The following is a 12,801-nucleotide window of genomic DNA, read 5'->3' as shown; positions in this document are numbered from 1 at the left end:
TGGTGGTTAAGCAGGAACAATGTAAGAAAACGGATAGTAGGTTTCGAGCAGAGCCCCTGACTTTCACTCGACAGAAGGGAACCATGCTGACGGCAGAATCAGACAGTAGGCGCATCACTCGAAATGTGTCTCACTTTCAAAGATGTAGCTCGGCTCTGCAGGAAGCGCTGGAGTCGCGGCTAGAGTCACCAAGAACTGAACAGACTGAGCAGCGACGTGAAACTGCCACTGACCCGGAGGAGGGAAGTTGAGACAACCCCACCGCGGTAGCAGAAGGCCGGTCTCTCAGACCACGACAAACAATTCGCCAGCCACGACGGCTAATTGAGGAGATGTAAATATTTCATGAGTTTGTTCTGTTAACAAAGGGGGAGATGTACCGGTGTGCGGTCCAGTAGTGGGAAGGGCGGAGCATGGGAGGAGCAAGGGGAAGAGGAGGCGCCAGGAAAGGGAAAGGCAGTTAGAGTAGGGACAGCGAGTGAAACGGCAGGAATAAAGAGCCCTCCGTGAAAGTACGGTGTCTGTCGTTATTGTGGGGGGACCGCAGGGGAACACGACAAATGGGTGCTGAGCTGGGAGTTCCAGTACAACACCCATTGATTTTGATGCTACCCCCATTTACAAGGACAGCGTAAATAGGAGGCAGCTCCAAAATGAAGACCAAGGTTAACATAGTCTTAAATAGGCGAAACAAGGAGAAATGCTTTATTTCTCTTCGTTTTTGCTGTTTCCATGTGTGCTGGCTTGTGCAGCTCACAAAGAAACAGCAAATTGCCTATGATTGTTTATGTGCAGGAAAGTCCCCCTTCCTGCAAATAAACAATTATTCTTAAAAGAAAAATGCTGTTTTGCAACTTCTATTTGTGCTGCACTAAGCAGCACACATAGAAGTTACAAAACGGCATTTAAAGATTGTTCATGTGCAGGAAGGGGGAACTTCCTGCCCATAAACAATCTTCCCCTCAACACAGGCATCCTTGCACTATGGTGCAAGGGTGCCTGCGTTGGCGCTAGGCAGCTAAAGTTAGCACCAGTGCAGGGGTAAACACAGGGCTGCACCATATTCTAGTAAATATGGTGCAGCTCAGCGTTTCTAAAGTGACGAAGCCTGTCGTTAGCCCTCTTGGCTTAACCACATGCTTCACCACTTTAATGTAAAAATGCCCCAAAGGGGCATAATGACAAGTCCCTATTGCCATGGGAACTTCACTTTTTATTACATTCCTGTGACGATAGGGGCTTTGCCTTATTTACAAGGCAGCGGTAGCGAACTTAACGTGGCTTAACGCTGTCCTGTAAAAAAGGCCCCCTTTCATGCTATTCTTAGCGTGAAAGGGGAGGGCAATGGGTGTTGCTGTGGCCGTTCCACCGCAACACCCATTGATTCTGACGCTGCCTCCTATTTACAATGGAGGCGTAAATAGGAGGCAGCACCAGAATTAAGACCAGGGGAAACCTGGTCTTACCCAGGCGCAACAAGGATTTTGCTGTTTTCATGTGTGCTGCGTTGTACTGTGGTAAATATTTAATTACCTATACTATTTTTGATGCGGTAAAATCTAGTATGAATAACTCAGTAAAATAAGAGGCAGAATCCGTGGTATTAGAGGTTCTGAAAGGGCTTTATTCCTCTACAAAGGAATTACAGTTCGAACTGCAGGCATCATATTCCATCACCACGGGGGTTCAGGAAGGGAAGGCAATACATTATTGACAGGTAATCATATTTATATGAAAAGAATTACATTTAAGACAGATGCAGGAGGCGTAACAGCTGATAATACAGATAAAAAGACACATACGTAATGAAAAAAGGTGTACATATGGGCGTAACTAGAAACGTCATTATACATGATGTCACAAATGGGTGGATCCATAAGAGAATCCTGCAATGTCAGCAGAAATAATTGGCAGAGATGCGCGCGCAGCCGCATGACGTGTGAATGACGTGCAACTAGAGGGTGAAGGGGACTTGACATTTAGCTCTACATGTGGAGACAGAAGTCTGGGGGGTCAAGTCAACCTAATCCCAAATCATATCTAATATCTTATGTTTAAAGAACTGTGTTATCCAAAGGGAAAGGTCTCTCGGACGAAATCTATTCTATACTGACTGTTAGTGCGTGTACAAGCGTCTAAGTGTCTACATGAGATGCGAGGGAGCAGAAATCTTCCATGGTAACAGGGGCTATGAATTACTTGCATGAGGACAGAGGAGCCGGGCCCTTTGCTCTGTAGCTGGAAGGATGTTTACCTAAACTACTAGACAGGAATGCATTGGGTGAGGAGCGGAGCAGATAATCTTGAAGGTGAAATACAGTTTTTGGCAGGCAAACAGGCCGAGTCAGGTACCGTTAGCCGCGCAGGGAGTAGGACAAAGTTCATGGATACAGATGCGAGCTCAGACTGGAGCTGTCAGAGGTAGAAGGCAGGAAAAGGCTTGATGGCAGAATTCAGGGCCTACTCGCCTGAACTGCAAAATGGTGAAAGTGAACCACATAAAGTCGGTGGCCTTTCATACTTAGGAACGAAATATCTGACCCATTCATGGCGGATCTGAAAGAGGACATGTTAACGGTGGACGCACATGTGTTTGCGTCTTCAAAACTGGAACTGGAGGGAACATACATGTACTTGTAACATATACATGGAGCCGTTGGGGTCTAAGATAGGGGACATAACTGATCATAAAATTCATATTTCCTCATTCCCTCCTTGTCCCCTACGGACCCTCAGGAGATATCGATCTTCATCAATCCATCAATCTGTTCATATAGCATCATTTGTTCTTCTTTCTTCTTCCGGGATCTTGAGCGAAAACTTGGATGTGGAATACACGATGTGGCACACAGACCACAAATCGCTGGCCCACATTGTAGACATAAGCAGCAACTGAATAGTATGAGAAAGCCAATACCTAGGAAGGATAGGATCCTCCATCCCCAGGCTGACAACACGCTCCAGAACCAACCGGACCAAGTCCAGGTGCCTGGACTCTGGTGTATCTGGCTTACAATCTTATGAAGACGAGTTATGGCTTTATATACAGATGGCGAGTTTTCTGGTATGAAAATGCAGCAACTTGATCCGATGACCCTACAAGCTCCGCCCCTATCAGCCAGGATGACGTCAAGGACAAGACGATTTTGAAGAACAACAATCCGCATCGCAGACTGCTCCTCTGTTAAATTGCCTAAGGCGGAAGTAGTTTCATTTACTACTGCTTCAAGGGTTCTAGTCAATCTACGTATCAGCTTACTATTAGTGACTGTACCTATATAGGGAAAGAAACCTTTATTGAAATCTGTATATTGTTCCCATGCCGTTTCAGTGTAATCGACAATCGGGAGATCTCTCTGTTGTCTATCGTGTACTAAATGGGTATTTCTGTGATAATCAGGAGGGGCTAGGAAAACAGGTGGCAGAAGGAATGCGATGTAACAGGTACCATCCCAATCTAGAGGTAAACGTATATATGCGGTCTGACCACATATGAAGTAGGAATGACGAGAAGCTCTAAATGTAGACTTGCCTTGATCACTAAATTCTACTACAGTAGTACATTTACTATGGCCCATATGTATTGAACCATTCTTTCTTACACATAATTCACCTTTAACTGGAAATACTGACATAGCGGGCAAGATTGATGTAGCTTCGGATTCAACATTCAGAATCATGAGGTTAAGTGTAAAATTACCTAATCCATATACTTCATTTTCTAGATCAGTTCCTGTTCTTTTGGGAAGTCCCTCCTTGTTAGGATAGCAGACTTTAAGTAAAACTAGGTTCAGGTTTCCCCATACCCAGTGGTCTTGATAAACTACTGAATTCGAATCTAGGGAATTAATCAAACTAAACCATGCTCCACAGGAGCCATTGTGTGTGAACGGGTACGGAAAGAGAGGCAGAACTCCCTTATAGTTCTGATAAGGAGGGAGTCGGCCACATATCCAACAATTAGTAGCATTGCTGGTCTGATGGGAATGATGTAACATACTAATGAAAGTGTTATTGCGCAGCGCAAATCTATAAGACAACTCATGTGGGGGTAATTCGCTAAAAGAATGTTCAGCAGTAACATTGTAAGCACGTTTAGAAATAGGGTAATACATATGTAGCAATACACTGGTTATGATGATCAGAAGACTTAGAAAAAACAAAATTAATAATGTTACTGTACAGTGACTACGAAGTGATTTACAATACGCATGTTTTTTCAGCTGTATCTGTCTATTTCTTTCTCTATTTCGGTCTAGAGGATACATGTCAGAGACAAATTCAACCGATTCACCTTGGAGAGGACTTAAACAATCAAATTGTCTGACTTGCTAGACCTTAGTTTCAGTTTATAGAGTTCGTTTTCCGATGGTTCAACCAAGGGGAGCTTTGAATCAGTCTGTGAAGGGATGCAAGGCTGAGTGTTCACGTCGGACGGTAGTCCATAAAATTTCTTGATATGACTCGAGTGTAACCACCCTTTACGTCCCTCGATCTTCACGGCTGTCCTTGTTGTTAGCAGAACGAGTTTAGGCGACTGCCACCTAGGCTCCAGCTGGGTCTTCCGGTCGAAATTCCTCACTAGCACAAGATCCCCTGGAACCACGTCATGGGGCTTCACCTCAGTGTTATCGGGAAAAGCTGCAGCTACCTGTGAACGACAAGATTGTAGTGCAGACATCAAGGAAGCCAGGTAATCTGTCAGCATATTACAGTCAACATCGGTTATTTTACGGGGTATAGGCGTCCCCCACATATTTGGTGGTCTACCGAAGATCACCTCATACGGGGATAGCCCTGTTCGAGAATGTGCTACCATTCTCATGTAAAAGAGTGCAACTGGTAAGGCTACTACCCAATCAACACCTTTTTCTCTACATATTTTGGACAATCTAATTTTCAGAGTTTGATTATGGCGTTCCACGAGGCCTGCTGCCTCGGGATGTCGGACACAGTGGAATTTCCATTGGTAACCTAACAAAAGTGAAACGTGTTTCATCAGTTCGGATGAGAACGGCTGGCCGTTATCTGAGTAGACAACACGTGGTAAACCGTACCGTGGGAAGAATTCTCGAACTAACTGTTTGGCAGTAGTCGGGGCAGTGTAATCTGAAACCGGGTAGGCTTCTGTCCAACGGGAAAGAGCACAGACATCTACGAGAACATATTTGAATCCTCGACATCGTTCCATCTGGATATAATCCATATGGAGGACTTCAAAAGGGTGATCAGGAGGCTGAAATCCACCCTGTTCTACGGGAATGCTTTTACCTGGGTTAAACTGACAACATATCATACAGGTACGAACTTTTTGTTTAGCAGCTGCTCGTAAATGTTTGTTGAACCAGATGTGTTGAATGCTGTCTAGCATAGCTTTCTCTCCTAGGTGCGCTGGACTATGTATTGTGTTAATGATGACTTGAACCATGGAGTCGGGAAGAAACCATATAGATTTTTCCTTCGTCATCCATCCTTGATCCGTTTGGATCCCTCCTAATTCAGTCCATTTCTTTATTTCTTCTGGTGTGGCATGTGTCTGTATGTCAATTACATCAAGAGCGGGATCCTTAACTGTCATGCAATGTGTCGGTGTCGGAGCTATTGTCTTTGTCGTGTCAGCTGTGTGAGTTTGAGCAGTCTGTTTAGCTGTTCTGTCAGCTAGGTCATTACCCTGAGAAATGATATCGGTAACTTTCGTATGGGCTTTGCATTTCATAATCGATATTGCAGTGGGTAGATGAATTGCATCTAATAAAGCATGAATGAGGGGTCCGTGTTGGATGTGGGCACCGTGAGAAGTTAAATAACCTCTCTCTCGCCACAGCACGCCGAAGTCATGTACAACTCCGAATGCAGAACATGAATCTGTGTATATGTTGACTTTCTTATTTGTGGCTTGAATACAGGCTTGTGTCAGAGCGATGAGCTCTGCTGCTTGAGCTGACAAAGTGTTAATACAATTTGTTTCAATGACTTCAGTGTCTGTTGTGACTGCATAAGCGGCCACTAACTCTCCTGTACTTGTTCTCATACATGAACCATCTACATACAATGTCAGATCTGGACCTGACAATGGGATATCTGTCAAGTCTTGTCTGGGTTTCGTCGTGATAGTAATAACTTCAATACAGTCATGTCCTAATGGGTCTGTTCCATTTACTGGCAAAAGTGTAGCAGGATTTAATGTATTACAACGTCTGATTTCTATGTGTGGCTGAAACAATGTCAATTCGTAACCAGTAAGTCTTGCTATAGTCAAGTGTTGTGTTTGCGTTCGGTTCAAGAGAACCTCTACTGCGTGTGGTACTTGTACTGTCAATGGATGTCCTAATACTATGGCATCGCTTTGTCTGATTGCTAAAGCTGTCGCTGCCACTGATTTCAGGCACGCAGGAAGAGCTTGAGCTACGGGATCTAATGTACTAGAGAAATAAGCACATGGTTTGTGTGATCCTGCTTGTTCCTGAGTGAGTACTGACAAGGCAGTACCTTCGCGTTCTGTAACAAAGAGTGTAAAATGTTTACTGTAACATGGTGTTGCTAAAACAGGTGCTTGACATAACGCTTTCTTTAAGCTTTCAAAGGCTTGTGTATGTTCTTGAGTCCAAGGGAGGACAGTCGATGTGGCTGCCTCCTGTGTTGTCAACTGAATGAGCGGTTTTGCTAGAAATGCGTATTGAGGGATCCACTGCCTACAGTACGAAGTGAGGCCTATAAAAGCCCGCACCTCCTTTTGTGTCTTGGGTGGTGACATGTTAGCTATTAACTGGATGCGATCTGGTGTAAGCTGTCTTCCCTCCTTGGACAGCAAGTGCCCAAGATAAACAACTTGCAGGACACAGAATTGCAGCTTAGAAGGGGACACCTTGTGCCCCTTTTCGGCTAGAAATTGTTAAACCGTCAGTGATGCCTTTTCACATTCAGGTTCGCTTCGAGCGGTGATCAGCAGATCATCGACATATTGAAGCAGGGCAGTGTTGACTGGCATGTGGATACTGTCAAGTTCTCGTTTTAGTGCTTGGCTATAGATGCTGGGGCTTTCTGTGAATCCTTGAGGTGCGCGTGTGAATTTAAAACTTCGTCCATTTAAACTGAATCCGAACAAATATTGGCTTTCCGGATCGATTGGGACGCTAAAGAAAGCATTCTTGAGATCAATTACAGTAAAGAACGTTGCTCCTGAATCAATAGCTGTTAGTAATGAAGAGATATCTGGGACCACAGGGTATTGTGGTACAATGCATTTATTTAATTCGCGCAGATCAATAACTAATCGATATACTGGCGGAGCTTTTGGATCCGTTCTTTTAAGAATCGGAATTATCGGGGAATTACATACATTTGAGTCGGTTTCCACAACCACTCCTTGTGCAATGAGCTCGTCAATGATTTGCAGTAAAGCCACTACAGCATCTGATGGTAATTTGTATTGTCGCATTCGTGGTAGTACCACTCCTGATTTTAGTGTGACTCGATATGGTGTAATGTTCATGCAACCAACATCAGTGGGGCCTTGTGCCCACAAATGTGTAGGTAAATTCTGCAGCCGGTGATCCATGTCTCTGGACACGTAGTGACCTTTGAAGTCACGTAAAAATAATCTTACTCCTTCCGGAGAACAACATATTATAGCTCCTAGAGCTTTCAATGTTTTTATACCTAACAGATTTTCTGGACATGATTTAGTAAGCAATAGATCTGTAGTTCGTGTCAATGGACCAACCGTGAGTGGAAGGGGTTGCGATACTTCATTAATGATAGGCTTTCCTGAGAATCCAAGGGAAATATTCTGTGAGCCTGAGAGGGGTGCCCCTGGAACTTCACTGCGTCGTATGGTTGTTCTGCTTGCCCCTGTATCAAGTAAAAACTTTCTGTCTTGGCCTAATAGTTCACTATGTACATAAGGTCCCTCTTGATCTACAGGAACCTCGATAAGGGGTAAGCCAACTTCCCTCTCTAGGCTGTTTCATGTGTATCGTTGATAATCGGGGTAATCTGTTTGTGCATACTGATACATCTGTTGCGTTGTTGCTTGTGTGGCAGCAATAGGCTGCTGCTGTGTTGTAACTACGATCTGTGGTGGAGCTGCCTGTTGCGGAGCTGGCCTAGATTGTGCATGCTGAGGGATTTGTTGTTGGTTCTGATCCTGTCTAGGTGGACGTGGTCTTTCCTGGGTTCTACCTGTGGCAATATTATGTTTCAGAACTGCACAATCGTGTATATAATGACCTGACTGTTTACAATAATTGCATGTCCCTTTTGCAGGACCTGTGGAATCACCCTTTTTATGACCGTCAGCTGGAACTGACTGAGCCACAAGCATTTTCATTTTCGTGTCTTTCATACGTCTTTGTTCATGTTCTTGTTCCTCTCTAATTCTATTGTGGTGATATTGCAACATTTGTAACATTTGTGACGGGGTGTTACCTTGCCAGGTACTCTCGAATTTCAATACTCTATTCTTAACTTGGGGCAGGGAATTTTCAACTAATTTTGTCACAAACAAATGTGGATATGACTCGCTACTTGCTTTTATGCCACTATTTATACCAAAACATTTTTCAAATCGGGAATAGAAATCACTAGTGTCTTCATCTTGCTTTTGTTTACAGGCTGAGATTGCACCCCAGTCTTCCTTTTTCGTACTTAATAAACGTGGCAGTACCTGCACTAGTAATCCTGGTAATGCTGTAGTCTTTTCCCCAAGCCCTGAACCTGCAGCTCGGGCCTTTTCTTCGTTTTCTAATGCTGTCCAATCTATCTTTTGGTCTCCCACCTCCCAATCCTTTTCTTTGAGTTTTTCGTAGACACCAGCAGGCATTAGTACTTTTAATATTTTCATAATGTCGGGGTAGGTATACTCTCCCATGAGTAACATGTCTTTGATCTCACGGTGGAAACCCACTGGGTCTTTGTCATGGCTAGGTACTACTTTCTTCATTTCTAATAATTCAATTTTAGTTATAGGTGTGTACACAAATACTCGTTGGAAATTATTGTCGTCACCTCTAATTGGGTGCACTTCGCGTAAGGGATTCTGTCTGTCCATGTAATACGTCGTTCTTTCCTTGATGGGAAGTGAGACATGTTCTGGGCATACGAAAACAATATACTGGTTTCTGAATTCTAGAATTTCTTTAATTAAATCAGTACCTGAACCTCTCCATCTATTCGTGAGTAATTCAGTCAATATGTCAGGTAAGGGACCAGGATCGGAGTGTTGGCTTTTATATAATATAAGGAGTTGTTGAATCATGTATATACCAGCTAAACGCTGTTCGTCTGGGGTAAGGTTCAAAAACGTGTGTGCTAGTGCATCATCACTGTATTTTCCGGGACTGTCAGCCCATAGGACTGCTGACCTGGCTAATTCTTGTTCATCCATAGAATCGAGCATATGATACCCCCTTCGTTCTCGGAGTAATTTATCGGCAGCTTGGAATAAGTGTTCGGGAGACCTTATGTTTATTATAGGGGTTTGGAAATTTCTGTTACATTCTGGGCGTATCGGACGTATTGGATCATTAAAGCATCTGGTATTATTATGAGGTCTTCCTCTTCCTACATAAGCCATCGTTTCTAATTGTCCTGCGGCTATTTCTGATTCTTGCTCCTCCTCTCCCTCTGATTCAATTCTGTCTGCTTCTCGTCTTTCTTTATGTATTCGCTCTACTTCCTTGCGGATCTTTCGGTACATGGCGACTATACACGCCTGTCTATCATGTTTCTCTTCCGATATATTCTGACCCCATTTGGCAAGTTTTTGCATGGTATCATGATCTGCCTCAGGCCTGTCTTGGTTCCTGATCACACAGTTTAAAAAAAATCGTAGTAGTTGTCTTTGTACATCCACTTTCTGGTATTCCATAGCTTCGCTAATACTTTCAGGGCCGCGCCCTGTTTGGACAAAGTGATATATATTGTCTAGGTGTTCAACCATTCCTGGTATCGTCATTAAATACAATGTAGCTCGTCGTATACGTAGTGATGACAGTAGCAGTCTGTCCTGCTTACCTGGCACTGGATCATATCTACAATCCACAAGCTGATCTTTAAACATGTCGGATGTTGCTAGTTGGGGTGTACGTTGGAGTGCTAAATCTCTAAGGGTCTGTTTATTTCGCGGCGGTGTGGCAAACATGTCTGTCGTACCTCCTGTAGCACCATCTGAGGTGCTGGGCAAGAAAGGATTTGTTGGATGTAAAATAGAAATTGTAGATGCGGGAAAAACGGTAGAAACGGACGGACCTGTGGGAATGGGCGTAGGAGTTTGTTGTTGCGGGGATACAGACGGATGATCTTGGCGTTGAACACCATCGGCAAGCGGTGTGTGTGGTGTGGTATTAGCATACTCGGGAGCTACGTCATCTAAATAGGAGGAAAGGAAAACATCTTTTGCTGTTTTGGGATGCCCTTTGGGATGTGCTTTTATCGGGAGCAATGGAGGTGGCAAGTCTTTCGGTATTTCCGGGGTAGCCTTAGGTAACCCTTCGGCCAGAAGAGGATACATACCATTCATAAGGGTATTTCTTTGTCTGTCTACTTGTTCTGATTTTACTCGGGTACCTTCCTCAATTAATATATTTTCTCGGGCTTTATTTGAATTCTCCTTACTTTTCTCTTCCTGTCTGAGCGCTTTTTCTGTACGTCTATATGATTCCTTACGCCATAATTCAATGGCATCTTTCTGTGACTGTCTGGCTTTCTTTTTCCATAGTTCTTCTTCTACTCTCATGATGCAATCTGCATCCCAGGTCCCAGCTGCGGGCCACCTCTGACTTTCTGGTAAATCCTTGGTGTAGTCCACCCATAAATCAAGAAATAATACGGCGTCTAGGCCATGCTTATGATACATAAAGTACCCTGGAGTGTCCCTAGGTGGAATGGGAACAGCTTCTTCGAGTACCCCTTTTCTAGTTTTGATCTGTCTTAATTTCGAAAAGAGCGGCATTTTTAGATCTGATTACTTAATCTTGAACACACTTAATACAATACAATAATAATGAACAGTCATTCACACCACAATATGTAGAACGTATTTAAAACATTTAACATTTAACATTTAACGAACAATGATGACTATAGGGAACTAGTTACTGGCATAATACTTAACACTAGATGATACTGAATTATGTACAAGACATACTAGATATACTGCTAAACAGTACAGATACACTGCTGAAACAGTGCAGACTGGATTTGTGTACCCAAACCCGTCTTGACCGGCACAGACTATGTGCACGTGTAAATGCCTCCCCGGCAATGGTACTCACCGGGTAGCACGGAACGGAAGGCCTCGGAACTGAACTGGACTGGACCGGACTGGACTCGACTGGACGCGGAACTTCGGAACCTGGTGGGCCTCTGTATACCTCGGATCTTGCTCTCTCAGCTAGGCTCTGGTCGGGATACTTCGCACTTCTCACCGCCTCGTCTGGGTGTTGATCGCAGCCTCAGTCACCCCCGCTTGGCAGGAGGGAGATACAGGAAATCCTGCGGGTACGCGTTGTTGTCCGTCCAGCTGTGGCAGGAGACCGGGCCTGCAACGCACCTCCGGCGCGTGAGATGAGAAAGTGTCCCTGTTCGGGCGCCAATTTATGTGGTAAATATTTAATTACCTATACTATTTTTGATGCGGTAAAATCTAGTATGAATAACTCAGTAAAATAAGAGGCAGAATCCGTGGTATTAGAGGTTCTGAAAGGGCTTTATTCCTCTACAAAGGAATTACAGTTCGAACTGCAGGCATCATATTCCATCACCACGGGGGTTCAGGAAGGGAAGGCAATACATTATTGACAGGTAATCATATTTATATGAAAATAATTACATTTAAGACAGATGCAGGAGGCGTAACAGCTGATAATACAGATAAAAAGACACATACGTAATGAAAAAAGGTGTACATATGGGCGTAACTAGAAACGTCATTATACATGATGTCACAAATGGGTGGATCCATAAGAGAATCCTGCAATGTCAGCAGAAATAATTGGCAGAGATGCGCGCGCAGCCGCATGACGTGTGATTGACGTGCAACTAGAGGGTGAAGGGGACTTGACATTTAGCTCTACATGTGGAGACAGAAGTCTGGGGGGTCAAGTCAACCTAATCCCAAATCATATCTAATATCTTATGTTTAAAGAACTGTGTGATCCAAAAGGAAAGGTCTCTCGGACGAAATCTATTCTATACTGACTGTTAGTGCGTGTACAAGCGTCTAAGTGTCTACATGAGATGCGAGGGAGCAGAAATCTTCCATGGTAACAGGGGCTATGAATTACTTGCATGAGGACAGAGAAGCCGGGCCCTTTGCTCTGTAGCTGGAAGGATGTTTACCTAAACTACTAGACAGGAATGCATTGGGTGAGGAGCGGAGCAGATAATCTTGAAGGTGAAATACAGTTTTTGGCAGGCAAACAGGCCGAGTCAGGTACCGTTAGCCGCGCAGGGAGTAGGACAAAGTTCATGGATACAGATGCGAGCTCAGACTGGAGCTGTCAGAGGTAGAAGGCAGGAAAAGGCTTGATGGCAGAATTCAGGGCCTACTCGTCTGAACTGCAAAATGGTGAAAGTGAACCACATAAAGTCGGTGGCCTTTCATACTTAGGAACGGAATATCTGACCCATTCATGGCGGATCTGAAAGAGGACATGTTAACGGTGGACGCACATGTGTTTGCGTCTTCAAAACTGGAACTGGAGGGAACATACATGTACTTGTTACATATACATGGAGCCGTTGGGGTCTAAGATAGGGGACATAACTGATCATAAAATTCATATTTCCTCAGTACAGCAC

This window comes from Triturus cristatus, chromosome 2_2 (assembly GCF_964204655.1).
Source record: "Triturus cristatus chromosome 2_2, aTriCri1.1, whole genome shotgun sequence".
NCBI classification, from domain to species: Eukaryota; Metazoa; Chordata; class Amphibia; order Caudata; family Salamandridae; genus Triturus; species Triturus cristatus.
Note: the sequence above shows the minus strand (reverse complement) of the source record.